Here is a 27,145-nt window from a genome sequence, read left to right on the forward strand (position 1 = left end):
TCGTGTCAGCTAAGTGTCTGAAATAGTAAATCCTGTTTCTCCATTGGCTTCTTAATATAAAGGATGGGGGCTTCCCTCGTGGTGCATTGGTTAAGAATCCACCTGCCAATGCTGGGGACAAGGGTTTGAGCCCTGGTCCAGGAAGACCCCACATGCCGCAGAGCAACTGAGCCCGTGTGCCACAACTACTGAGCCTGCGCTCTAGAGCCCGCAAGCCACAACTACTGAAGCCCACGTGCCACAACTACTGAAGCCCTCGTGCCTAGAGCCTGTGCTCCACAACAAGAGAAGCCACCGCAATGAGAAGCCCATGCACTGCAATGAAGAGTAGCCCCCGCTCGCCACAACTAGAAAAAGCCTGTGCACAGCAATGAAGACCCAATGCAGCCAAAAATAGATAAATAAATAAATAAATAAAATTAAAAAAAAAAAAAAAAAAGGACGTGTCCAATTGGGAAAAAAAAAGATTAAAGGATTAAATGATCAGTGGTGCAGTTCTGGAATCCTCAGAATCAATCAATCAGTTATTTAAGTGACTAATTTTTTTTTAATATCAAGACCAAGCTTTATTAGGAAGTTACATAATCATCACATCAGAATATCAAAGGCAGAAACCTATATGCCCATTTTGATAAGTGACTGGAAAATTCGTGCCATTTACTGATTTTAGATTTTTAGAAATTGAGTAGTAAGTAACATTTATTATGTGTCTTCTTGGTGTCAGGCATTGTGCTAGGCATGAGGTATATGATACTGGAGATTTCAGTCTGGCGATGGATGGATTCTCTGACTCAGAGTGTCCTCATGGAGTCTCATCCCTGATCGTATCCAGATATGGAATTTCTCCCACACTTGTGGATTCCCTGATACCTCAGCGATGGCTGTTCCACCCCAGCCTCTGGCCAGTTTCCAGTGTCTGATTGTGCTAGGTTGTAATCCCATGTGTTGCCAGTAGGGGCCTCCCTTCTAACACCTGATGTTTCATGGCTGAAAATTTTGGCTTCTATTTGACAAATGAGAACAAGGTAAAAGCACACTCTGTGGGTTTGAAGTTTCATTTCTTTATTTTTTTAAAGTTAACTTGGAATGAAGAGTGACCGTGGGTAGTGAAGGGCATGTAAAAGTTTTTGGACTAGTGCTGTTCGATAGAACTTTTGGAAATTTGCTCTACAATCTGTCCTATGCGATTTCAGTAGCCACCAGCCACGTGAAACTGTTGAGTGCTTGACACGTGGCTAGTGTGACTGAGAAACTGAATTTTAAATGTTATTTACTTTTAATTAATTTATACGTAAATAGCCACACATGCCCAAGGGTCACAGCTTTAGAATAAGTTCTGTTTCTGTCATTTCAGCAAAGGAGAAACCAGAGAGGAAACGCAGGAAGAGCACAGTGGCCAGTTAAGGCTCCTGCTCTCCAGGTAAGGGTTCTGCTTCAGGTTAGTTTATTGTCAAGACGGTGGTGCCAGAGAGATTTGGGAGTCAGTTCTGCCCTTGCCACTTAACAGCTGCTGTGGTTTGGGGCAAACAAGTTCATCTCTCGCAGCCACAGTTCCTTCATCTGTAAATTGGGGCTAATAATAAATACCGACCTCAAGACTCGTGAGGAGCCGGTGAAGTGCAGCCTCGGGGCAGCGCCCGCAGACAATTAAGTGCAGCCCCTGCAGGCAACGATGACGGTGCGGCGGTGACAGACACCCAGCTCTGAGCTGGTCTCCCTGCTCAGTGTCGCTAAAGGGGCTGCATCAGTCCAAGGTCAAGAACGTCAAGTGACTGGGTTAGCCAGGAGTCTCCTAGGAGTCAGGCAGCTGTGTCAACTTCATTCTCTGGAGGTCAAATCAAAGGGGAGACCAGGGGGCTCCTGGGGTGTTCACCCCCACCTGTGCTTTCTGGACGGTTAACCCCTACAGGGCCTCTGCCCTCCCCCTTCCCCTCATCCTGGTCCAGCAGACTGGCGGCCTCTGCCTGTCTGGGTCATGTTAACCATCTTTTATGAGAGGGCTTTTTTGGGTCATACTGATGGGGGTCCTCCCCAGATGCAGCCACCCCATCCTGAGTCCTGAGCGCTCGGGGCCCTAACACACGTGTATGTGTGTGAGATGGTGGGGGCTTCCTTTAGCGCAGTGTGGCTCGGAAATCAAGAAAGCTGGTTTAATATGCAGATTCTGAGTCAGGAGATCTGGGGGGCCTGAGAGTCTGCAGTTCTAACAGGCTCTCAGGTGGTGCCACCTCGCTGATCCCAGCGCCACACACAATAGGGAGATTCTCATCAGTGGTTCCCAAAGTCTTGTCCTGAGGGGCAGCAGGCGCGTCCCCTGACAAGCGACTTGTTAGGAATGCAGGTTCTCGGGCCCCATCCAGACCGACTGAATCAGAAACCCCGGGGTGGAACCCAGCAATCTGCGCTTTATCAGGCCTCACTGGAGACTCGGATGCAGCTGAAGTTTGGGAACCGCCGTCCTCAGTCGCTGGTTCTCAAACGTGGGTGCCCTTTGGAATCACCTGTTTCCAGTTGATTGTTTTTCTTTATTTTTTGATTTGTTTTCGATTGTTTCTTTTATTTTTGTATTTAGAAATCAGCGTGATGGCGGTATAATTTCCTGGGGAGTTTAAAAAAGTCAGTTGCTTGGGCCCCAACCCTGGAGCTTCTGGTTTGATTGTTCTGGAATGCAGCCGGGGTGGGGGGGGGGTCTTTATTGTTGTCTTTCTGGGTGGGATGTAGGGTCGATTTTTTAAAGTCTTGGCTACTCAGTAGAATTACCTAGAGAGCTTTCCAAGCACAGGTGCTTGGGTTCCCCCACCAGAGATTCTAATCTAGGGTGTTTCCTCAGCTTGGAGTTTTTAGGACTCCTGAGGGTGAGAACCACTGCTGTGATGGAGAGAATCCAGGATCCCCCGTGGAGGGGAATTCCTGCTTTGCAGCAGGGTAGGGAAGGGCCTCTTTATCTTCATTAGCGAAAGGGATCCTGAGATAGTCCCAGATGGAAATCCTGACAGTCAGCGGGGAATTGTGGGTGAGAGAGGGATGAGCCCCCAGACAGGAGGAAGAGGTTCTCGTCAGAGAACTAAAGGTACAGACACGGAAAGGACAGCCCCAGGGGCTGATGGGCCTGCGGTGCCTGAGGTTTGTGGGATTTTTTTCCCTTTTAATTTCAACATAATTTCAGGCTTATAGAAAAATCACAAGAATAGAACAAAGAACTTGTTTTTTACTCTTCACCCATATTGTGTGTGTGTGTTGGTTTTGTTTTTTCTGAGTCATATGAGAATAAGTTGCAGATAGGATACCCTTTACCTCCCAAAGCTTCAGTTGTATAATTCCAAAAAATACAAAAGCCATTCTCTTCTAGAACTACAGTGCGTTTACCCCACTCAGGAAACTTCTATCAATCCAGTGATGTAATATCAGGCCTTATCCAGATTCAGATTTCACCAATTGTCCCAATACCTTCCTTTTAAACAAAAGGATATCCAGGATCACGAGATCACAAGTTGCCTGTGGTCGTGTCTCCTCCAGTCTGGAGCTGTTCCTCAGGCTTTCTTTGTCTTTCACAACACTGACAGTTTTTTTTTTTTTTTTTAAGATATATATATTTTTTTAATGCTTTTCTTTTTTAAAAAATTTATTTATTTTATTTATTTATTTTTGGCTGCATTGGGTCTTTGTTGCTGTGCAAGGGTTTTCTCTAGTTGTGGTGAGCGGGAGCTACTCTTCGTTGCAGTGCGCGGTCTTCTCCTTGCAGTGGCTTCTCTCGTTGCGGAGCACGGGCTCTAGGTGCGCGGGCTTCAGTAGTTGTGGCACGTGGGCTCAGTAGTTGTGGCTCGTGGGCTCTAGAGCGCAGGCTCAGTAGTTGTGGCGCACGGGCTTAGTTGCTCCGTGATATGTGGGAATCTTCCCGGACCAGGGCTCGAACCCGTGTCCCCTTCATTGGCAGGCAGATTCTTAACCACTGCGCCACCAGGGAAGTCCTGTTTTTTTAAAAATCAACAACTCTTGTTAGATTTGTGAAAGAAGTGAGGCCACAGGGCAAACTGCTGCCCCCGCATCGGAGGCACCGACAGGTAAGCGCAGAGAATCACGGCCCCAGCAGCAGAAAGCTGCACAGGAACCCAGGCTGGGGAAGGGAACCGGAACGGAAATTGACGAATTGCCAGGGGCTCAGTGTAGACCAGGCTAAGAGTTGAAACTTCAGAGGGGGCCCAGTGCGAAAGGAGTCCTCACCTGTTTGTGAATTACCTCCAGAAACCCAATCTGCTCTCACAGGTGAATATTGGGGGAAAACTCCCCTTGTGCTTCCAGCTGGGGAGGAGGACAGGAGCCATTGTCAACACTGACAGTTTTGAAGAGTGAGAGCCGGTTATGTTACAGACTGTCCCTCAGTTTGGGTCTGTCTGATGTTTCCTCCTATATTAGGGACGGGATGGCACGTTCTTCTCAGTGCATCGTATCAGGAGAACATGAGGGTAGTTTCTTGGTTTGGGAGACTGTAAAGCAAATTTGGGTTGTAAATATTCCCAGTGAGAAGGAAAATCAAGACACCTAGAGGGAGGCTGGTGTGGTTTGCACAAGCATCTGTGATTAGCTCACATGTTCAAAGGACGGAGCAAAGGTCCAAAGGCAGAGGACTCAAACCAGAGAGGCAGGAAATAGAATAATGGCTGAAAAACTGACACTCAGAATGAGCTGAGGCTACGAAAAGTGAGGAGGCAACCAGGGCTTTTAGGTGGCTTGCTTAAGAAACACAATTGGTTTTTCTGTCAATAAAAAAATAGAATGTGTTTATTGTGGAAAATCCAGGAAGCATAGAGAAGAAAAGAGCTACTCCCTCAGTCCTACAACCAGCTGGACCGCTGCTGGTATTTTAGCACATTTTCTCCCAGCCTCCAGAAAGGGTGTCTAAAGCCGTGCTTGGAGCCTGAAACGAGCGAGATAAAGAAGGGCGAAGTCTGTCTGCCGGAGGAGGCGATGTCACGCTGGTGGAGGTTGGTGAGAGAGGCTGCCTGTGTGTCCACCTCTCTCAGCGGGGACATCTGTGAGCTGGCGCGGGGGGGGGGGGGGGGTCGGAGTCCAGGAGGAGGTGGAGTGTGCATTTGGGACCCAGAGCTACTGCCTCGGTCTTTGCAAAACTCAGAGGCTGGCTCCAAAAGTTTGGGGCTGGGCAAATATTTCACTGATTTGTAAAAATAAAAGCGGGGAGGCAGGGTGTGTGATGGTGGGGGTGGTCCTAACTCGAGACTGAGCTGTGTGCACTTAAATTCAGACTGGGGAGGCCCCGGGGGTGGGGGGGAGCAGGCAGAGAGCTTTTGTCACCCAAAATAGCCTTCACAACCTCCGTCCAGGTGGGTATTGCTTATTCCTGTTTACAGACAAGGAAACTGAGACTCAAAGGTAGGTGATGTGTCAGACCCCATAAGTGCCCCACCCAGGTCCTTGCTCACCCAGAGGTCACCCCCGAGAGTCCCATATGTGCTGATGGCTTCCTGCATCTCTGTACAGGGTGTTCTCTGGCCCTTAGCGTGGGGGGGGGAGTTAACACCCCAAGAGTGACCCTCAACAAGGGAGTTGATGGTGAATACCCCAACTTGTTTGCTCCTTGCTGAGACAATTTTTTTTAATTGTGGTAAAAAAACACATTATGTAAGATTTACCATCTTAACCATTTTTAAGTTTCCAGTGTTACCTGCATGCACCTTGTTGTGCAACAGATTTCTAGAACTTTTCATCTTGCAAAACTGAAACCCTATACCCATTGAACAGCTCCTATTCCCCTCCCCCAGTCCCTGGTAACCACCATTCTACTTTTCTGTTTCTATGAATTTGACTACTTTAAATATTGCACATAAGCAGAATCATGCAGCGTTGGTCCTTCTGTGACTGGCTTATTTCATTTAGCGTGAAGTCCTCAAGATGCATCCATGTTGCAGCATATGACAGAATTTCCTTATTTTTTAGACTGAAAAATATTCCACTGTAGGTATGTACGACATCTGGTTTATCCATTCATCCACTGATGGACACTTGGGTTGCTTCCACCTCTTGGTGATTGTGAATAATGCTGCTATGAACATGGGTGTGCACATATCTCTTTGAGATCCTGTTTTCAGTTATTTTGGATATATACTGAGGAGTGGGATTTCTGGGTCACACAGTAATTTTAAGTTTTTGAGGAAACTTCATAGTGTTGTCCACAATGGCTGCACCATTTCATTGATGAGACAATTGTAGGTCCCTGGAGGGACTGGTCACTGTGGTAACCCACTCATAAACGCTATCCTTTTATTGGCTGCCTTCTCTTCCCTGTCTCACCTCCCCACTCTCCTTCCTGGCTTTCCAGATAAACTACATGCACCAGGTCTTTGTTGCAGGGTCTGCTTCTGGCTGGACCCTCAACTAAGGCCTGTCACTTGCCTCAGGTTACACAGTTAATAAGTGGCTCATTTGAGTATCTATTGGTATATAATAAGCCACCTCAGGACTCAGTGGCTTAAGACAACAATTTATTGTCACTTGTGGTTCTGCGCGTTGACTGGGCTCGCTGAGTGGTCTTTACTTGGGGTCCACTGTGGTTGCAGTCAGATGTTGGTGGGGCATGAGGCCTCTGAAGGCTTGGCTGGGCTGGACGTCCATGGAGGCTTCTCACTCTGGCCGTCTGGAAGCTCAGCGGGGGCTGTCGGCCAAGTGGTCTCTCTGTGTGGTGGGCTTCCTCACAGCCGGGTGGCTGGCTTCAGAAAGGAGCATCCCAAGAAAGAACATTCCAAGAGGCAGGAATGGGAAACTGCCAGCCCAGTTTAGGGCTTTGCCTGGAGATGGCACAGTGTCTTTTCCACCACATTCTATGGGAGAACGCACAATAGACTCGTCCAGATCGAAGGGGTGGAGAAATGGACTCCACCTCTTGATGGGATCGGGGGTCAAGTCCACACTGCAGAAGAGCATTGGGATGGGAGAGATTTTTGTGGTCATCTTTGGAAAGTACAGTTGGTCACAGTGATGGGTCAAACCCGGACAGTCCAAATAGAGATTGTGATCTCAACCTCTAAGCTGCCTCCACTTAAGAGATACGTTCTAGGGATTCCCGATGTTTCTAGCGGGCTGGAGAACCAGCAATAATGGCCAACTTGAGAAATGCTGTTTTTGTTTATTATGACCCCATTTTTTTTTAACGTCTTTATTGGAGTGTAATTGCTTTACAATGGTGTGTTAGTTTCTGCTTTATAACAAAGTGAATCAGTTATACATATACATATGTTCCCATATCTCTTCCCTCTTGCATCTCCCTCCCTCCCACCCTCCCTATCCCACCCCTCTAGGTGGTCACAAAGCACAGAGCTGATCTCCCTGTGCTATGCAGTTGCTTCCCACCAGCTATCTATTTTACGTTTGGTAGTGTATATATGTCCATGCCACTCTCTCACTTCGTCACATCCCACCCTTCCCCCTCCCCATATCCTCAAGTCCATTCTCTAGTAGGTCTGTGTCTTTTTAATTTAATTTAATTTATTTATTTATTTTTTGGCTGTGTTGGGTCTTCGTTTCTGTGCAAGGGCTTTCTCTAGTTGCGGCAAGCAGGGGCCACTCTTCATCGTGGTGCGCGGGCATTTCACTGTCGCAGACTCTCTTGTTGCGGGGCACAGGCTCCAGACGTGCAGGCTCAGTAGTTGTGGCTCACGGGCTTAGTTGCTCCACGGCATGTGGGATCTTACCAGACCAGGGCTCGAACCCGTGTCCCCTGCATTGGCAGGCAGATTCTCAACCACTGCGCCACCACGGAAGCCCAGGTCTGTGTCTTTATTCCCATCTTGCCACTAGGTTCTTCATGACCTTTTTTTCTTTTCCCTTAGATTCCATATATATGTGTTAGCATACTGTATTTGTTTTTCTCTTTCTGACTTACTTCACTCTGTATGACAGACTCTAACTCCATCCACCTCACTACAAATAACTCCATTTCGTTTCTTTTTATGGCTGAGTAATATTCCATTGTATATATGTGCCACATCTTCTTTATCCATTCATCCGATGATGGATATTTAGGTTGCTTCCATGTCCTGGCTATTGTAAACAGAGCTGCAATGAACATTTTGGTACATGCCTCTTTTTGAATTATGGTTTTCTCAGGGTATATGCCCAGTAGTGGGATTGCTGGGTCGTATGGTAGTTCTATTTTTAGTTTTTTAAGGAACCTCCATACTGTTCTCCATAGTGGCTGTATCAATTTACATTCCCACCAATAGTGCAAGAGTGTTCCCTTTTCTCCACACCCTCTCCAGCATTTATTGTTTCTAGATTTTTTGATGATGGCCATTCTGACTGGTGTGAGATGATATCTCATTGTAGTTTTGATTTGCATTTCTCTAATGATTAATGATGTTGAGCATCCTTTCATGTGTTTGTTGGCAATCTGTATATCTTCTTTGGAGAAGTGTCTATTTAGGTCTTCTGCCCATTTTTGGATTGGGTTGTTTGTTTTTCTGTTATTGAGCTGCATGAGCTGCTTGTAAATCTTGGAGATTAATCCTTTGTCAGTTGCTTCATTTGCAAATATTTTCTCCCATTCTGAGGGTTGTATGACCCCATTTTTATGTCCGGACTGATGTGGCCTGGGGAAGCAGAGTTCTTAAGTGGATTGATAAAAGTAGAGACAGTAACCTTTTGGAAAATGATAGAGCAGAGCATGACATGGTTTATTTGTAAACATTAGGAAAGAATGCAGTGATCAGGAGGTGGGAAATCTTGGTGTGGGTGAGCTGAATAATGCATCCCCCCCCCCCCGCCCCCCAGAGATATCAGGTCCTCATCCCTGGAACCTATTGATGTTATAAGGAAGAAGGGTCTTGGCCAATGTGACAAAGGATCTTAAGACAGATTATCCTGGATTATCCGGCTGGACCCTGAATGCCATTATGTGTGTCCTTATAAGAGACAGGCAGAGGGAGACCTGCACACGGAGAGGAGAAAGTGAAGTGAAGACAGAGCAGAGAAAGATTTGAAGATGCTGGACTTGAAAGTTGGGGTGATGCAGCCACGAGCCAAGGAATGCCAGCGGCCACCAGAGCTAGAAGACACAAGGAACCAATTCCTCCCTAGAGCCCCCCAGAGGAAGCACAGCCCTGCCCACTCCTTGATTTCCATCCAGTGATAACAGATTTCAGACTTCTGACCTCTAGAACTGTGAGAGAATATATTTCTATTGTTTTAAATGAACAGGTTTGTGGTAATTTGTTACAGTGGCTGCAGGAAACTAATACACAAGCTAAGATGACTTTCTTTGTAGACAGTGCTGGTGAATAGAGTGAATGAATAAACTGTATCCAAACAGCATTTGAATAATGGGTTGGAAAACTCATTGATAACGAGAGCATTTCCAGGGCATTTATGGCAGGTTGCACAACTCTCTGCAAAGTGTTTGTCGTCAAGGGGTCTCTGGCCCCAGACAGTAGTGGAGTCTGTAATGGAGGGCCGAAGGGCTCTGCGGTTAGCTCTGCCCAGGTCACTATTTCAGTCAACTTTCCAGATGGCAGATGGTGAGAAACTATGGCATCAGATATGAAGGTGACGTAATGTTGGGGGCAAGAGTGAAAGTGATCACTGAGCTGAGATGAGTTATTTCGATAGCTTGGAACTTTAGAATGAAGCTAAGATAAAACTGACGAGAGAGAAGGTTAGATTTTAAAGAGAAATCCATTGCCCAAGTGCAGAACTGGTTGAGGGGGTCTGGCCAGGCTGTAGTTTCTGTGAAAAGGAGCTCGGGGCTTTAGTCAAGAAAGCTGTATAATTTTTTATAAGAAGAACATGATTTGGGGTGCTTTGTGGGAGGGCAGTGTCCAGTTCATGGTGGGGGGGGGGTGTCCTAGGTACTGACTGGTGGTTGGAGCATATTGGATAACTTGCATTTTTAACACCTCCTTCCTTTTTTTACAACGAGGGGCAGGACAGTAAGGAATCAGGAAACCACGTGTGCTGGATCACTGACCATGTCCATTCTCTGCCCTTCACCACTCTGCTCTTTGCCCCTGCAGGCTTCAGACTTTATCACCCAGAATATCAGGCTCCCTAATGCCATGTTATGTGTAACAATACTTAGTGGCCTAAAGCAACAACAGTCATTTACTGTCTCACAGTTTCTGTGGGTCTGGAATCTGGGAGTGGCTTAGCAGGGCGGTCCTGGCTCAGGGTCTCCCATGAGGTTGCCGTCAAGATGCAAGATCTACACTCACCCGAAGGGTTGACTGGGGCTGGCAGACTGGCTTCCAAGACGGCCACTCACATGGATGCAGTGCTCATGCTGGCCGTTAGCAGGAGGCTTCAGTTCTTGACCCCATGGACCTCTCCACGGGGCTGCTTGAGTGCCCTCACCCCGTGGCAGAGGCGTGATCCCGGGGAGAGCAAGGTGGAAGCCACGATGGCTGTTATGACCTAGTCACATCCTGCCCTTCCACAACAGATTGCTCGGGTCAGCCCTCTGAAATGTGGGAAGGGACTGATTGCCGGAAGGTGGGGGTCCATCTGAAAGGCTGGTTACCATGGGAACAGGGACGGGATGCCATGTGGCTGGAAGGTGATCGGGAGAGGCTGGAGCTGGAGGGTGTGATGAAACCGTCCCCCACTCAGGCTGGCTGAGTTCCGGCCAAGCTCCGGGATGAAGGTCTCCGCTCTGCATCCTGTCAGTGGCACTTCTGCACGTGCTGGGAGGGAGTGGACGCCTCCTCTGAGCCCTGCCAGAACATGTTACACTGTCCACAGAGCAGGGCTCCGGTGGAAGGTGACACATCGTGAAGACAAGGGCTGTGGAGCTGCTGGCAGGAGACAAAGGCCTCCATTGAGGGAATATGACATCGGGGACCAGCCTGTCCACGGCCACCACGATTGTCAGGAAACAGTAGGCATTTCAAGAGGGCACAGGAGGTGTTGCTGAGACTCGGTCGTTGACACGCCACCATGGCCGCACACCCTCCCCACTCTGCCGTCTCAGGGGCGGTGCCAAGGTTGCTGGGATTTGTCTGAAAAGGTCAGTTGTTCAAAACGGCTCTTTAAATACACAGTGTTTTCTGAGCTTCCTGCAGTTTGTTCCGCCCGGTTCGGGATGGCGCTTTCTGTATCCACCTTCCAAGTTTGTGAAGCACGATTACCCGTTAGCACGAGGTGAGAAGAGATGAAGAACCAGGAGAGGGTTTGCACATGGCCGTTTGGGACGGCTGGAGGGCACGTGGAGGTTCTGTCTGTGTCCGTGACTTCTAGCTGAGGTCAGGTATCCAGCAGAGTGCTGGCAGATGCGCTGTCCTGGGTGCAGCAGCGAGGACAGTGGACTCAGCCGCATGTCTGCTGGCTGGGGCTCTGTGGGCACCTTGGGGCTTGGCATTGAGCAGAGCCCCCAGCTGCATGAGGGTCTATCCTTAATGCTGTCATGTGTTACACTGTTACCAGTGAAGTACACCTTTGCAGTGACCTCTCGTACCTGGGGAGCTACGAGCACAGGAAAAAATCCCATCATAAGGACTTTCCTTGGGAAATGTTCACTGGCTCCTGGATCTCCCAAGGCAGGGGGCTCCTGTGGTAGGCCTGAGTGTTCCTGATGGGAGCATCAAGAAAGAACATCTCTGGGAAAGATTGTGCTGGTCGGACGCTTAAAGATCATAGGTCAAGGTGGAAGGCCGCCTGAAATATTCACGAGAGCTGTCGGGGAGGACAGGCTGGTATTTTGATCAGGACTCAGCCACTAAATGAACGGAGTGAGCTTTGCAAGTTAGTTTGCGCCTCATGGAATGGCTGGCTGGCTTCCTGGCCTTCCAGCATCTGCCCCCTCTTTTCTCGGCCTCTAATTTCCTTCTGGGAAACTATCTGCCCTTTCCCCACTCAGGTGCTGTCAGGGAGGTCGCTGGAGGGGACATTGTTGGGAAGTATGCGTAACTCCAAGCCAGCCCTTGCGTGCGCCCTGGTTTGATTTACCTGAACGTCTGGGGTCCTGAACAGCTCTGAATCAGCTGAATTGTCCATAAATTGAACCATATTTTAACTGCAGGGGGAAGTTTGTTAGTTTAAAGGGAACGAGTTGAAAATGTTTGTAAAATCAAAACCATTATTTAGTTGTGCAAATGACTACTCCCTGTTCAATAAATTCATAATTTCTAATTGGACTGCACACTTTCAAAGGCTTTGTGAGAGTATATCTTTCAGCGCTCCTCCTCCCTGCTCCCCGCCCAGGTCCCCCTGGTCCCTCTCCACTCTGACCTGGGTCCTGGGATTCTGGACACTTAAGCCATGATGTCTTGTTTCCAGCTGGGTCCATCCAGTGGGATGATGTCTGGGGGGCAGGAGGAAAGTGAGGTCTGGGTATTTACCCCCCCAGCTCCTTCCTTTCTGGGTCTGCACAGGTCGGGTGCCTCCCTCTCCTAAAGGCCCCACCCAGCTCCTGCCTAGGGCCCTCTCCACGCGGTCATTCTCTCTGGGTTCTGGTGATCACTCGTCAGCTCTGGGAAGGGCCCCTCGATGTTGCTGAGCCCAGGATTCTGCACAGCCCCGCGCTCGTTTCCTAAATCCTGCTGCTCCTTTGTGAATCATCTCTCTGCTGAACTCCCCTCAAATCACCCAGTTTGAGTGCCCTCTGTGCCCCCAGGGACTGTGCCTGACCCGATATTCAAAACTTTATTTTGTACAATATTTTAAAAAGCTCTGTGGTGTCCTCTTCCTCTTTCGAAGGCCTCAGGAGGGATGTGGACGTGTGTGCTCAATCGAATTGCTATTGTTTGAACTTGAAAACAGGCCTTTGGGGAAGGAGACAAGAGTAGCTTCATGCTTTTCTTCAGCGCAAGAGTCAACCGTGTTTTAAAAGTCACGGTTGCCGGGGAACGGGGACCAAACTGGAGATGGTTTCGTCCCAAAGGGGGCTGTCCTCAGAAAGCTCACAGTAAGTCAGAGCAGGACTGGAGGGGAGGATGCGTGCCTGCACCGCGCTGTGTGTAGGGAGCCCCAGGTGGAAGCCAGGTCGAGGGCTGGGGTGGAGGAAGGAAATCAGGATGGGAAGGAAGTCAGTCCCTGCTTCAGAAAGGATCCTGGGAGAATTCCCTGGCGGTCCAGTGGCTAGGACTCCATGCTCTCACTGCTGAGAGCCTGGGTTCAATCCCTGGTCCAGGAACTAAGATCCCACAAGCCATGCAGCGTGCCCCCCCCCCCCAAAAAAGGGTCCTGGAAGAGGGCTCTGGAAGGGACGTGTGCCCCAAACACTGGTGACAGTCACTACAAAACATCCTAGGGTAAGGGACAAGTCAAAGAAATAAATATTAGTAGAACATCCAGAGTACGTGGGGCAGTGCGGCTGCAGCACAGAAGAATATCCAGTGATACCGGGGGAGGCTTCTGGCGATCAGTGAATAAAAGCGGGTTGCAGCTCATTGTGCGTGCACGTGTGGGCCCATTTCTGTGGAATAAAGTCTGTATTTATTCAGAGTGTAAAGACTGGTGAACTGGAGGGGAACCACAGTTGGCCAAGTGTGAGGTAAGGAGAGAAGCAGACAGAGAGACAAAGGAACCTGGATGAGAACCTGGCTCGGGTTCCTCTGTCAAGTCAGGAGCCCCAGGGCCCTTAGAGAATGTCCTCTTCTTCTCCGAGTGGGTCTGAAGAGGGGTCTGTTATTTGCCACTTTGAGATTACCGAGACATTAGCATAGCTATTATCATACCCATTTTACAGACGTGGAAGCAAAGGCTGAGAGACACCTAGCAGCTTGGAAGTAAAAGGTAGCGTTGGGATTTGAGTCGAGGTCATCTGAGTTGAATACCGAACACTTTGCTGGAGCCGGATGCTGTCCACGGCCCCCAGCTCTCTCAAGGCAACAACAGACCAGCAGCAACTCAGCTGGGATCACTAAGGATGTTTTCCTAATGGAGTGGCTGCTCACAGCCAGGTGGGCAGGGTGGAGGGAACCACAGGGGCTGATGAGCCGTCCACTAGCAGCACCAGCCTGCAGGGCCCAGGGAGAGGGTTTTCCAGGGCAGCTACCGACCAGGAGCCCCGCCAGACCCCAATGACTGAGGGAGGGAGGAGTGAAGGGCGGGATCAACGCCTGCAGGACCGTGGGGCCACCCGTGGATGGAGGGGTTTTCTGGAGAAGCCAGAGAGGGTGCCCAGACCCCGGACTGACCCGAGGGAGGAAACCTCCCAGTTCTCTCCCTGGACGTGGTGCCCAGATGCCCACCGCAGGGGGCGGGGCAGGGGCTACAGAACTTTCTCCTCACCCCGTCACCACTGCCTGATGCCAGCAGACGCGGGACAAAAGTTTGTCGCGTGTGAAGTAAGCAGGAGGTGAGACCGAGGTCTGGAATGAAGTTCTACACCAGAGCAGACCCTGCTCAAGCCCAGGTGCAGGCAGAGCACAGGGAGGGACGAGAGAGGAGACAGGAAGGGGGAGGTGATGGTGCGATAGTGGGTGGTTACCTGCAACAGCACCTGGGACTCCATCCTCCGGGGACCATTTGAGGGACCGGGTAGGATGCACCCCAGAACTGTCCCACCGGGAAGGGGAAGCTGCGGGACGTACCGGCCAGCTCCTAACCCTCGTGGGTGGAGGTGGCTCCCGGCGGCATTAGATACCCCGCGCCCCGCGCCCGGCTGTCCGAGCGCCTTCAGCTGGAGGAGCAAAGCCCTGCGGGCGCTCGAGGCGGGAGCCGGGCCTCGGGAGCTGCCCGCGAAGCGCAGGTGAGTTCGGAGGAGGGCGGGGCGCGGGCGCTACAGCCGCTCCGGGTCCACGGAGGAGACGCGGTCTTTCCGGTGGAGGCCCGTCTACCGAGCGCCTGCTGTGTGCACCAGGGCGGGCGGGCGGGCAAGGCAACCGCTGAGCGCCGCGCCCGGCCTGGAGGTGCTGCCGTGGACGCGCGCCCAATAAAGCCTTGGGGTCCTGCGGTGTGGGGAGTCGAGGGGACAGTGGAGGAGACGGGTTTGAAGGGTTGAGATAGCCTCGGCGGGGGCCCGGGAGGGTCTCTGGTTTAGCAGAAGCACAGGCTTCCGAGCTTGGAGGGAGTGGAGCGGGGCGAGGATGGGGTCAGCTGGGAGGACCGCGGGTTCCCGCCGGACGGGTCGGCTGTGTCCGCAGACCGCGGGGCCGCCGCAGGTCTTCGCTCCCATCGCCGGGGTCCCATTCAGCTGGGCTGGAGGGTGTGGGACGGCTGGTGGCTGGGACGCGATTAGGGGAGGACTCGGTGGAGCCCTTCGGCCGGACCGCAGCCCGAAGACCGTGCGGGAGCCCTGCCCGTGCCCCGGGCACTCGGCCAGCGTGTCCCCGGTGCCCGCTGCGCCCGGTGCCTGGCGGAGGAGGGGTGGCGGGTCATCCCCGCACAGAGCGGCCTTTGTGCCACCGGCCCCACACAGGCTCTCTTTGTGGCCGGTGCCGGCGCAGGTTTTCCGTGAGCAGCTGGATACGGTGGTCGCAGGGCCCTGCGGGGGGCGCTGGGGGGATGGCAGGCCGGGCTGGGGGCTCCCGGGGTGTGTGTGGGGTCCCTGGAGAAGGTTCCCTCGGGCAGCCAGGGGTGCCGAACGGTGGGTGACTGCCACCTCCAAGGGGCCCACACCCTCCCAGGGCAGGAGGCCCTCCTGACCGCCCCTTACTAATTAAAGCAGCTCCACACACCTCCCCCCCACTGCCGCTGTGTGCCTTCCACACCCACACCCGGCATGTTTCTCACGCTGGCCCTGGGGAGACTCCTGGAGAGCCGATGGTCCGTGTGGGTCTCCCTCTCACTCAGCCTCCCAAGGCTATGCTCAGCTCCTCCTGGACGGTTTTTCCTGGCCGCCTCTCTGGCTGTTTCTCAGATGGTCTCGCCAGGCGGGGCCTCACAGGCGTGCAGTGCGTGCGATCACACAGGCCCTGTACTCACGAGGGCCTCACGCTTGGCTGAATGCTCTGCTGTCACCATCTTGAAATTCTTAATGATTTTTGAACAAGGGCCCTACCTTTTGACTTTGTGCTGAGCCCCACAAATGATGTCACTGCTCCTGTCTTGGGGCTCAGGAGGGGTAGGAGTGCACTGAGTCACGGCCGGGGAGGGTCCTCAGCTCACCTCCCCTCTCAGAAGTTCTTCCTGCTCTGGGACTCAGGGTAGGAATAGAGGACAGAGCTGTGAACAGTTGGGGTTACACGGCAGCCTCATAAGCACTTTGCAAGTGGCAATTTACTCTAAGAATTAGCTTTAAAAATAATTGCTTCATTAATTATACATACTTATTGTGAAAATGTTAAACAATACAGAAAAAGATGAAGAAGAAAGCAAAGAGAAAATTTAAATTCCATCATGGAGAAATGACCATTATTAGCATTTTGGTGAACATTTTTACAGTGCTCTGTGTGTGCGTACATTTATATACTGTCTTAGCTCAAACTGCTATAACAAAAATAGCACAGACTGTGGCTTAAACAATAAATGTCTATTTCTCACAGTTGTGGAGGCTGGGAAGTCCAAGATCAGAGTGCTGGCAGATTTGGTGTCTGGTGAGGACCCACTTCCTGGCTATATATCCCACCTTCTCACTGTTTCTCTTCACGTGGCAGAGAGTGAGCTCCATATAAGGGCTCTAACCCCATACTGTAGGCCCCACCCTCATGACCTCATTTAAACCCAATTACCTCCCAAAGGCCCCACCTCCTCATACTACCACATTGGGAGTTATGGCTTCAACATATGAATTTGGGGGGACACAAACATGCAGGACATAATATAAAGAGATATATATATTTATATTCATATCCATTTATATGTATATCCATAGACATTTACCTACATTTAATTTTATATAAATAAGATCATTTATATATATGTATTTATTTATTATTATTTTTACATTAAGATTTCAGCTGTTAAAGTCCAGGACATATAGATCTACCTCACTCATTTTTAACAGCTGCATAGAATTTCACTGCATTTCTAAACCACCGTAAATAACTTAACCAGCACTCTATCCCGACAACACACATGTCAGCTGTTGCCAAACTTTCACTCTTAAAACAGGCAATGATGAACTTCCCTGAGGATACATCCTTCAGGGGGCGGGTCTGGGTTTCCTATTCTATAATACAGACAGAGGGACCTGGAGCATTATTCAAAAACCCTACCAGTGGGCAAATTAGATGGGACATATTTCAACCTCTGGAGTTTAAGCAGTTGTTCCCAAACCTGACTGTCTTTAACATGTGTTGAATATCCCAATCCAAATTGCCAGGGGCCAGGCCACCTGGCTGTCTGCCCGCCCCACTGGCTCCAGCAACTTGTTTCTTTAAATCAGTTCCTGGCAGGCCTGTGTGTGCTTTTCTTGACCTCTGGTGTCCCCTGTGAGAAGGCACAGTGACAGTTTTCTGCTCTAAGGAGAACCCACTTGGAGGGTGCCTCACGCCATGGCGCTGGGATCGCCATCAGCACCACTCCTGTCTCGCAGCACCTGATGTACAGCTAGCGCTCAAAAAGCATCTCGGGACTAGGTGAAAAGTGTTCTCACATCCTCTTTTCTTTATCCCCTCCCCCAACATTTTATTACAGAAATTTCAAACATACAGAAAAGTTGAGTGAATCGTGAAAAAAGTTGAGTGAACACTCAAATACCTACCACCTGGATGACATTTTGCTCTATTTGCTTCATTATATGTCCATCCAACTCTCTACCCATTAATCCAGCTTATTTTTTTCATACCTTTTAAGGAGAGTTGCAAACTATAGCACACTTCACCCCTAAACACTTCAGCACATATATCATTAAGTACAGTTGAATAATTACTTTATAGTTCATTTTTCTCAGGTGAAATTTACATGCAATGAAATGTTCAAATCTTGAGTGTACCATTTGCCGAGTTTTGACAAATGCATTGTCCTGTGTGAATCAGGACCCTGTCCAGGTTCAGACCATTGCCATCACCCAGATGGTTCCCTCAAGCCCCTTCCCTGTCCACCCATCCCCACCCTGCCCCAGAGGCAGCCACGGTTCTCATCTTTATTTCATCATCGATTAGTTTTGCCTGTTCTAGACCTTCTTAGAAATGGACTCCTACCTCACATGCTCTTTTGAGGCTGGCTTCTTTCACGCTCCATAACGGTTCTGAAATCCATCCATGTCATTGAGTGTGTTTATCCCTCCCACTCTTTTACGTCACTTAACACACTTTCGAAGACCCTTGTTTTCAGTTCCCATTTGACTTGATTTGTTCAGGGACCCACTGCCAGTTAGAGGGTGGTCAAGATTTGTCTCCATGCCTCCAGGCGGGAACGTGCCCCAAAGGTTATGGATGGAAACCTGCCCAGACCCCACTGCCCTCTGGTTCCCTCTGCCTCCAGCCCTGCCTGCACGGCAGGATTTCGTTTTTTTTGTTTATTTTATAAATTTGTTTATTTATTTATTTTTGGCTGCGTTGGGTCTTTGTCGTTGGGTCTTCATTGCTGTGCGTGGGCTTTCTCTAGTTGCGGCCAGCGTGGGCTACTCTTCATCGCGGTGCGCGGGCTTCTTATTGTGGTGGCTACTCTTGTTGCGGAGCATGGGCTCTAGGTGCGTGGGCTCCACTAATTGTGGCACGCGGGCTTCAGTAGTTGTGGCTCGCGGGCTCTAGAGCGCAGGCTCAGTAGCTGTGGCGCACGGGCTTAGTTGCTCCGCAGCATGTGGGATTTTCCCGGACCAGGGCTCGAACCCATGTCTCCTGCATTGGCAGGCAGATTCTTAACCACTGCACATCAGGGAAGTCCACGGCAGGACTTCTTGATGGATGTGGTACCTCTGCACCCTCCCCTCTAATTCTACCTCCAGTTCACCGCAGGCTGGCCCTTGCTTCCACTCCCCACCTCGCCAGACCTCCCTGCAGCATCTACCACGGTCAGCCCCGGCCTTCTGGAGACTCGCTCCTCTGTTGCCCTGTTGCCCACCCACTGTGGACTTGCCTCCTGCCTCCCTGACTGCTCTGACTCCGTTTCCTTGGATGCCCCTCCTTCTCTGGATGACCTGCAAATGTTGAGAGTCTTCAAGGCCAAGTTCTGGACCATTGTCTCTGCTCTCAGAACTCTCCCTCCCCAGGTGGTTGCATCCAGAACCATGGCTTCAAATACCATCTGCGTGCTGGTAGGTCCCCAGCAGGGCCTGTCCTTAAGCCCCAGACTTGCACAACCTCCACTTGGGGCCCAAACAGGCACCCTCAATTTAACACACCAGGAACAGATCCCACGGTTCCCCTCGCTGATCTGATCCTGCTCCGTCTCCCTTGCTTGCTCAGGGGATCCGCTAACTACACAGTTGCTGCAGCCTGGAGCCTGGGGGGTCCCTGATTTCTCCCACGTCTTCAACTCCTACATCCAGCTCACGGCCAATCCCCGCAGAGCCTCTCTCCAAATTAAAGCTTAAATCTGCCCCCGTCTCTTCACCCCCATTCCAACAGCCCTGGTCCATGGAACACCTTATACTACACCTTATTTCTAGTTCGTCTGAAATTCAAATGTACCTGGGCATCCTGCGATTTTATTTGGTATGTCTGGCTGCCCCGCCTGCAAGGGGCCAAAGCTGGCCAGGGCCTCCTGCTTGGTCTGACCTCACCCTGCCAAGGAGGTCCCTGTGCCTGCTGCCTGGCCCGTGTGGGCTCCAAGTGAACCAGGAGAGCCCCCTGCCTCCACTGAGGAGGGGGGTTAAATCCCGCCCCCCCGAGATGTCTGCATGGCTCCGTCAGAGCCAGACTTTGGTCCTCTCATTCCAGACCGCTTGCTGTCCATGATGCTTGCCCCAGGGTTCTGATTTGAAGGATGGAGGGGATTGATATCTGTGAGGGTCCCAGCAGAGGGCCTGGCTCACCCAGTGCCCAGTAAATGAAAGCACCCCCTCGTCCTGCTCATGCCTGTGTGGACACAACAAAGGCCCAGGCAGGTGAGGAAACGATTCTTGGTGGGAATGGCCCCTGCTCCCCTTTAAATCATTGTGTTTAAATCAGGCATTGTGGTAAGGAGCCCTGTTTCAGGGCAGTTCTGGGAGTCGCGAGGACAAAGTCTGGCCTTGCGGCTGGCCGAGCAATGTGGGGGTGTGGATACTTTTGTGCAGGCTCGCCGCGCCCACACAGGACAAAGTCCAGACCTGGTGCCAGGCCCGTGGCCAGCCAGCCTGGCTTATCTGTGCAGGCTCTCTCCTCCCCCTCATCTTCTGGTCTGCCGGCAAACTCCTGGCAAGTGTGGAAGCAGAAAGAGCTGGCCACTTAGGATCGGACAGAATATCCTTTCACTAAAAGTCTGCTCTTGGGGAAGATGTCACTTACTCTCCGGGCCTCTACTTTTCCATCAGCTGAACGGGGCTAAGGAATTCTTCCCACTTCCCTGGCAGAGCAAACGGGAACTACTATGCATCTGAAAGCTCAGGAAGAGGGTGCCCTCTGTCCATGTGGGTGGTCCTCCTTGGAGACCCAGCTCCCTGACACCCCAGGAAGGTTTCTAGCTGCTCCCTTGGACTTGGGGCTGGTTCCTGGTCTCCTGTTTCTGTAGCACTTTCCACACTCTTCAGTATTGCCTTCAGCATTATGCTGCTTCGTGCCTCTGGATTCTGAGAGCTCCTTGATCTGCAGGTGCTGTGGTTTCCTCGCGCAGGGCCTGGCACACAGATGGTGCTCGATAAGTGCTTGATAAGCAAACAGAGACCGTGGAATTCGACTGCCTTTGTGATATCAAGAATACAGAGGGGGCCCCTCCAACTCCTACCTCGTGCCTATTCTAAAGCAAAACCTTAAGTCCTGTCCTGGAAGCAGGGCCCTCCTTTGGCCTAAGCCTCCTTGGGAAGATGAGGCTCTGTATTCTAATTAGCCTTTGTCATGCTATGGGAGACCAGCACTGATTTAAAGCCAGGCGCTTTATTTGTGTTATTTTATTTAAGCTCCACAATAACCCTATGGAGTGAGTACTTGTTACTATCATCCCCATTTTACAAATGGAGAAACTGGGGCCCAGAGAGATTAAGTAACTTGCCCAAAGTCACAGAGCCAGCAAGCAGGGATTGGAACCCAGCCAATGTGTTGGTGGACCGCAGGCCCTTGAACCTCTGGGGGTTCTGAGGGCTCTAACTGGATAAGGAAGAAAGCCTAGAGGGACCGGGTGCCGGGTGTTGTGTGTGTGTGAGCGTGCAGGCACAGGCCACTGCAGAGGGACAGGGCGCCGCAGAGGGAGGATGCGAAAACTGGAGCTCGGGAGAGGCCAGCCCCGCTGGGGGGCGGGGCTGGGGTGGGAGCCGACGCTGGGGAGGCGGGGCCTGGTGAGCAGGCCTCCCTCCAGCCCCGCCCTCCTCGAGCCCCGCCCTTCCCCGAGCCCTGACCGAGTCCGCGTCCCTCGAGAGGCTGATGGGCAGCGGCTTGCGGGGTGGGCCGGGCGGGGGCCGGAAGGCTGGCTCCTCTACGTGGCGGCCTTGGGGCAGGCTCCGCGCTCGCGGCCACCAAGCCCGGGGCGGCAGGGCCTCCGTCGCAGCCCGACCGCGTCTCCCTCCGGGTTTACTCCAGCTCGGACTGTACTTTATTAAAAGCTGGACTTAAGCGTTGCCAGCTTCAGTGAGCGCTGCAGCGGGCGCCCTCAGGGACGCCGGCCACCCGCGGGAGGGTGCTCCCCCAGCGATGGGTTTCCCCTCCCTTCCCGACACGTGAACGGCCCAGCCCGCAGGCCTGAGTCGTCTGAGGGCGATGGGCATCCCTGCGGCAGCTGGGGCTGCTAGGGACGGGGAGGAGGCGAGGGCAGACAGGTCAGCCTCCAGCGAGGGCGCGGGGCTGGGTGTGTTCTGGTGACAGCCGTATCCCCAGCACCTTGCACTGTGTACCTCTTAGGTGCACACCGAGTATTTAAGGTACATGACATAACCTGCAAACAGGTTCTGGAATCGGTTTGAACCCCAGCCCCACTACTTACCAGCTCAGGAGAGGGCTCTAAGCATCAGTTTACCATCTCTGAAATGGGGGTAATACGTGTATTTACCTTCTGAAGGGCATTTTGAAGACCAGATCTAATATTTGTTGAGCATTTACTTTGTGTCAGGCATCATTTTTAGGGCTTTGCCTGTTTTCACTCACTGAAATCCCCACAACAGCTTACGGAGGCATGGAAGTTATTGTTCCCATTCTGTGAGTGAGGAAATGGACACTCAGAGAGGTTGGTTAAGTAACTTTCCCAAGGTCACACAGCTGGTAAGAGGCAGAGCCGGGCATCAGGCTGAGACTCAGGCAGTTGGCTCAGAGCTGCCTCTGAAATGTGCAGGGGTCAGCACAGTGCCCGGCATACAGTGGGTGTCCAGTGAAAGGGAGCCATGGGCGTTTAATTAATACATGGGGGATGGAGTGGAATGTCCTCCTGGGCCTTTCTGAAAGAAGTGAAATGATGGGATTTTGTAGCATTCACTGTTCATTCATTTGTGCAATCTGTATTCAACAGTTCTCCTGCAAACCTTGCCCAGATGCAGGGAGAGTGGGTGCTAGAGAAGCAATGTCTCAGGGCTCATCATGCTCCTTTAAGCCTGTTTGGGGGCAAGGAGCAGAGAGCTATTCATGTGAATTCAAGGGAGAAAGTGTTCCCTGGAGGGACCTGGACTGCGGCCTCGTGGACCAGAGGTTGCCAGGCACCCGGGCCTGTGGTCACTTCTCTGCCAGCCTGCTCCCATTTCCCTGCAGACTGACTATGTCCTAGAGGCTCTGCCCTTCTGCTCTTGCAGATACAGTGGGCAACAGACTCTAGATTGCCATAGTAATAACCTAGGCCCCAATTTTCTACATTCTCACCACTCCAGAATCAGCATCCCCTGACTGTGGTTGGGTCTGAGTGTAAACCCTATCCCTCCCCACTCCCACCAAGGGGTGGGGTCATCTGGTTTCAAACCTGGTTGCCTGCTGCTTCATCCTCAGCAAGGAGGGGGGACACTTCCAAAAGAGAGTCCCTAGGAAAGCACCCCAGCCTTGCCTACTGTGAGCAGACTAAATCAAGCAGCCCTTTCAGGTGACTCTTTCTACACTATTTTTATTTGGTCATCTTACCTCCCTTTCCCCTCTCCCTTTAATAAGCTCTGAGAGCTGCAATAAGAAGCCACAAGGATGCTCCAGTTTATATTTCCAACCTTGTCATTGCCGGTTGCCTTCACAAGCCAGCCTTTCTGGGCAGACGCATCCAACCTGCCAGTAAATCCTGCCAGCCTCCTTACTGCCCCCAAGCTTCTGCTCACACTTTCCAGAAAACCCTCCTCTCCAACTCTGAGTTAGGCCTTAAAACCCAGCTCAAGTTGCCCCGAGGACTTTTCACATGATTCCATCTTGAACTGGTTAGAATCTTCTGAGTGTAGCCTGTGTTGTCTCTTCCGTCCATTTGATCATCTCCTATATTACCGTCAGGAAAAATTAGTGACAGACTTGCAAATGGACAAGAAAAATAAAAAGATCCCTGGTGTCCTGTCTAGGGCATCCTTCCAGGCCATCTCTGCCTCTCACAGTCTTTGAGTTGTTTTACAACTCTGTAAGTCACGGAAAACCCCACAATAATGCTAGTGATTTATGTTCATAGAAATGCAAATTAATTTGGTCCCGTGGAATTCAATCGATTATCACCCTGTGGACAGACTTCCTCTGCACCCGTTTGTAAGGTGATTTTGGCATTTTGACTACCTCTATGTGTGTGGTCCTTGGAATTCTCCTCTGAACCACTTGGAACACCTTAATTGGTTCCCTCATTAATGAATGAGTTAAACAGAACCTTTATATTTTGATGAGAGTCATAATTTTACCTTTTTACTCCTCAAATTATTCGTTGACATTATTTAACTCTTGAAGTAAGAAAGAATGGTTTGGGGACTTCCCTGGTGGCACAGTGGTTAAGAATCCGCCTGCTAATGCAGGGGACACGGGTTCGACCCCTGGTCCGGGAAGATCCCACATGCCACGGAGCAACTCAGCCTGAGCGCCACAACTGCTGAGCCTGTGCTCTAGAGCCCACAAGTCACAACTACTGAGCCCGCATGCCACAACTACTGAAGCCCACACGCCTAGAGCCTGTGCTCCGCAACAAGAGAAGCCACTGCAATGAGAAGCCTGCGCACCGCAGCAGAGGCCACGTGCAGCAGAGAAGACATGATGCAGCCAAAAAAAAAAAAAAAAAGGAAGAATGGTTTGGCTTCCTATCAGTCAGTGTTTTGGGGGAACAAGCCACAAAAATCAACTGTAGCTAAACTCGAAGCAAGAAACAAATCTATTGAGTTTATTGGGCAGCCTGCAGGATCTACAAAGAGTCCGAAGTTGTGGGCTTGGAAAGTGGACTGGAGCCATGGGTGGTTTGGTGGCAGGACTCCAGGCAAAGGCATGGGATGGGCTGGCTTGGCAACCACGCCTGGACACTGGCACTGCTGGATGTCGCTGCTGATAGCCTCTGGCTTCTGCCTGGGCCGCCAGCTGCTGCTGCTGCCACGAAATGAACACTAACTGGTTCCTGCATGTTTTCACCTCTTGCTCCACATTTGGAGTCCTGGGCAGGGGTTTCCCATCGTCTGGGCCAAGGCCGATGTCCTTCCCCAGCCTCTGGACTAGGAGGCGGGGCCTCCCGTCCACCAAGGTCCACACAATGGGCGCACCTCCCCCGCCCCATAAGAAAAGGGCTGCCAAAAATGACAGCTGTCTTCCAGTCTCTTCTTGAGACTAAATTGTGAGGTCTGTAAGTGCTCTCACCACAAAGTACACACGTTCCTTTTTTAAACAGTTGGGGGACCACTCAGGGGCCCAGTGGAGCCATTAGAAGGCGGCTGGGAGACTATGGAATTAGAGCGTGTCCCAGCTAGACGGGTCACAGAAGCCACCTCGCACAGGCCCCTCTGGTCCCTCCTGAGGTCACTGGGCTGCCTGAGACAGAGGTTCTGTGTGGCTGTGGATGATCTCAGCCTCAAGCTTTGGGGATTGTCTGTTAAATGTTCATGAACTGGGGCACACCTGCTCCCCCCGCCCAAATCTGGTCATTGTCACCGGTGGGAGGGGACAGCCGTTGGCTAATTTAAAACAGAGCATCCTGAGTCGCCTTTGGCCCCATGGCCGCAGACTTCTCTTCCGCGGTGTGTTTTGCTGACGTGGCTGCTGCGGGCAGCCGGGAGGCACGATTTTCTGAGGATCCGTTTGCGAACCTGAACCCTGCCCTTGAGAACCCTCTGCACATCGCGGCTGTGAGGAGACGTGAGAGCAAGGCCGAGGGTGGCCTTCCGGCGGGATCGCCAGCATCCCCGGGAGGCCCCAGCTTTGTCCAGGAACCGGCGGCTGTGGCTGCAGCGTGTCCCCATTTGGGGGAAAGCGGGTCCCTGTCTTCTCTTCGCTGGGGCTCCGTTCTCCCGCTCCCATTTCTTCCTCTTCTCTTTTTTCATCCTGATTTCTAGAAGGGAAGAAACACACCTGGGACTCAGGGGTGCACGTGTGGCTACTGGGCTTCCTCGACCCCCCTGCTTGGGGAGACGACGGTGCCCACACATGGCCGTCGGCTCCAGGCCTGGACTGGGGTAGTCTCCAGCGGGCTCAGGGGGGTCCCGGGAGACAAGGAGCCCTTGGGGTTCAGCGGAGGTGCCCCTGATGGGCGAGGGAAAGTGTCTGGGTCCATTAGTGTCAAGGCAGCTTTCTCCTCTCCATCCAGGCCCCCTCCCAACTCCAGAGGGACCCAGCCCTCTGGCAGCCCTCCCCCACTCCTGTCTTCAGTCAGACCCTGGTTCAAATCGCCCCTCTGCCACTTCCTATGTGACCTCAGGCAACTCCCTCCCATCTCTGAGCCTTAGTTACTCCATCTGTAAAATGGGGACGATCCCAGAACCCACCTCATGGGGCATGGTTGCGAGGGTTAGGTGAGTTTATGCCTAGAACCACCAAAACTCTACTCTATTTGGATACACTGTGAATTTCCCCTCTCCCCAAATGACTCTCGGAACAAGAGGCTGTTTATTTTCAAGGAAGAATGCACACATTCTTTCGTGTAGTGGAGGGCTCTCAGTTATTATATTTTGAACCACCAAAACTCTACTCTATTTGGATACACTGTGAATTTCCCCTCTCCCCAAATGACTCTCGGAACAAGAGGCTGTTTATTTTCAAGGAAGGCTGCACACGTTCTTTCGTGTAGTGGAGGGCTCTCAGTTATTATTTTTTGAACCACCATGTACTGTTTGGGTGAGATACATTGCCTGATACATTTATGGCCATTTACTGAGGTCATCTGAGGAACTGCTTAAAAGGAGGCTAGGAAGTTTAATCCAGATTTGGAACCAATGCTGTGGCGTCATAGTTTGCAGTGTGAGTGTGAACAGATCTTTTGAGGACACTTAAGAACCCATAGTCAGTGGTTACAGGATGAGGATGAGGCACAGACACCTCTGGATGAGTGGGACCACCAGCTGCCCTAATGTTATGTAAATAGGTGCTGGAGGCTTGGGATAAAAACGCCAGTGAAAGCGTCCTACAGATTCCAAAAATGCTGCATCTCCGAGAACCAAGAGGGTAGGGAAGAAGATGTGCTTAGCAAACTCAGATGACTCAAAAGGTGCCTTTGATGATGGCAGAGACCCTGAGCCCACAGATGCGTTGGAAGGGGTGGCAAGAAACTGAGTCACGGACTGAGGGTGAGAGGAATCTTCTAAAGTAACATCGTTACATGTAACCTGTGATCGTGGGCATGGATGGCAAGTAACTTACTTGTTATAAATAGATGATTAAATAGTTCAGCTATTTAAAAAGAAAGATTATACATTCAATTATGTCACACATCCTTTGGATCTTTTGAGTGGGGAAATAGGGACTCATCATATTTTGGAGTTTGTTATTTGGGTGCTATTGGTGCCCCTTCACCCCACACATTCCCTTTCCAGAAAGCCCCACTCTGTCTCTTGTGACCCTTTGCCCAGGGCTTCCTCTGGCTGCCTGCACTGGGGGAGGCTGCAGGTGCCAGGGAATTGACCCCCCCAGGAGCAGCCCTCACGCCGTGACTGATGGGCTGGGGTATACATTCTCCAGCTCCCTCGTCCCACGGTTCCCGGGGAGAGTAAGTGCCGGGCGCCCCAGTGATAACGTGCTTGATAACACACCCTTTATTGGCTGACTTCCAATCTCTGACTCACTTTCCCTATCCCTTCCTGGTGCCTCCAGGATTCCCTCCAAATAAAGTAGGTTGACTAGATACT

General features: G+C 51.4%; 1 long non-coding RNA gene across 1 annotated transcript in view; it reads left to right on the forward strand.

Moving 5' to 3' along the window:
- LOC132348795 (uncharacterized) overlaps positions 1-12,086 on the forward strand; it is a 28,189-nt gene extending 16,103 nt beyond the window's left edge. Inside the window, exons 2-3 of the long non-coding RNA XR_009497556.1 lie at positions 1,355-1,420; positions 8,921-12,086. This is a non-coding gene — a long non-coding RNA (uncharacterized LOC132348795). The remainder of the gene's footprint in view (positions 1-1,354; positions 1,421-8,920) is intronic.
- The last annotated feature ends 15,059 nt before the right edge of the window (positions 12,087-27,145 follow it).

This window comes from Balaenoptera ricei, chromosome 15 (assembly GCF_028023285.1).
Source record: "Balaenoptera ricei isolate mBalRic1 chromosome 15, mBalRic1.hap2, whole genome shotgun sequence".
NCBI lineage: Eukaryota > Metazoa > Chordata > Mammalia > Artiodactyla > Balaenopteridae > Balaenoptera > Balaenoptera ricei.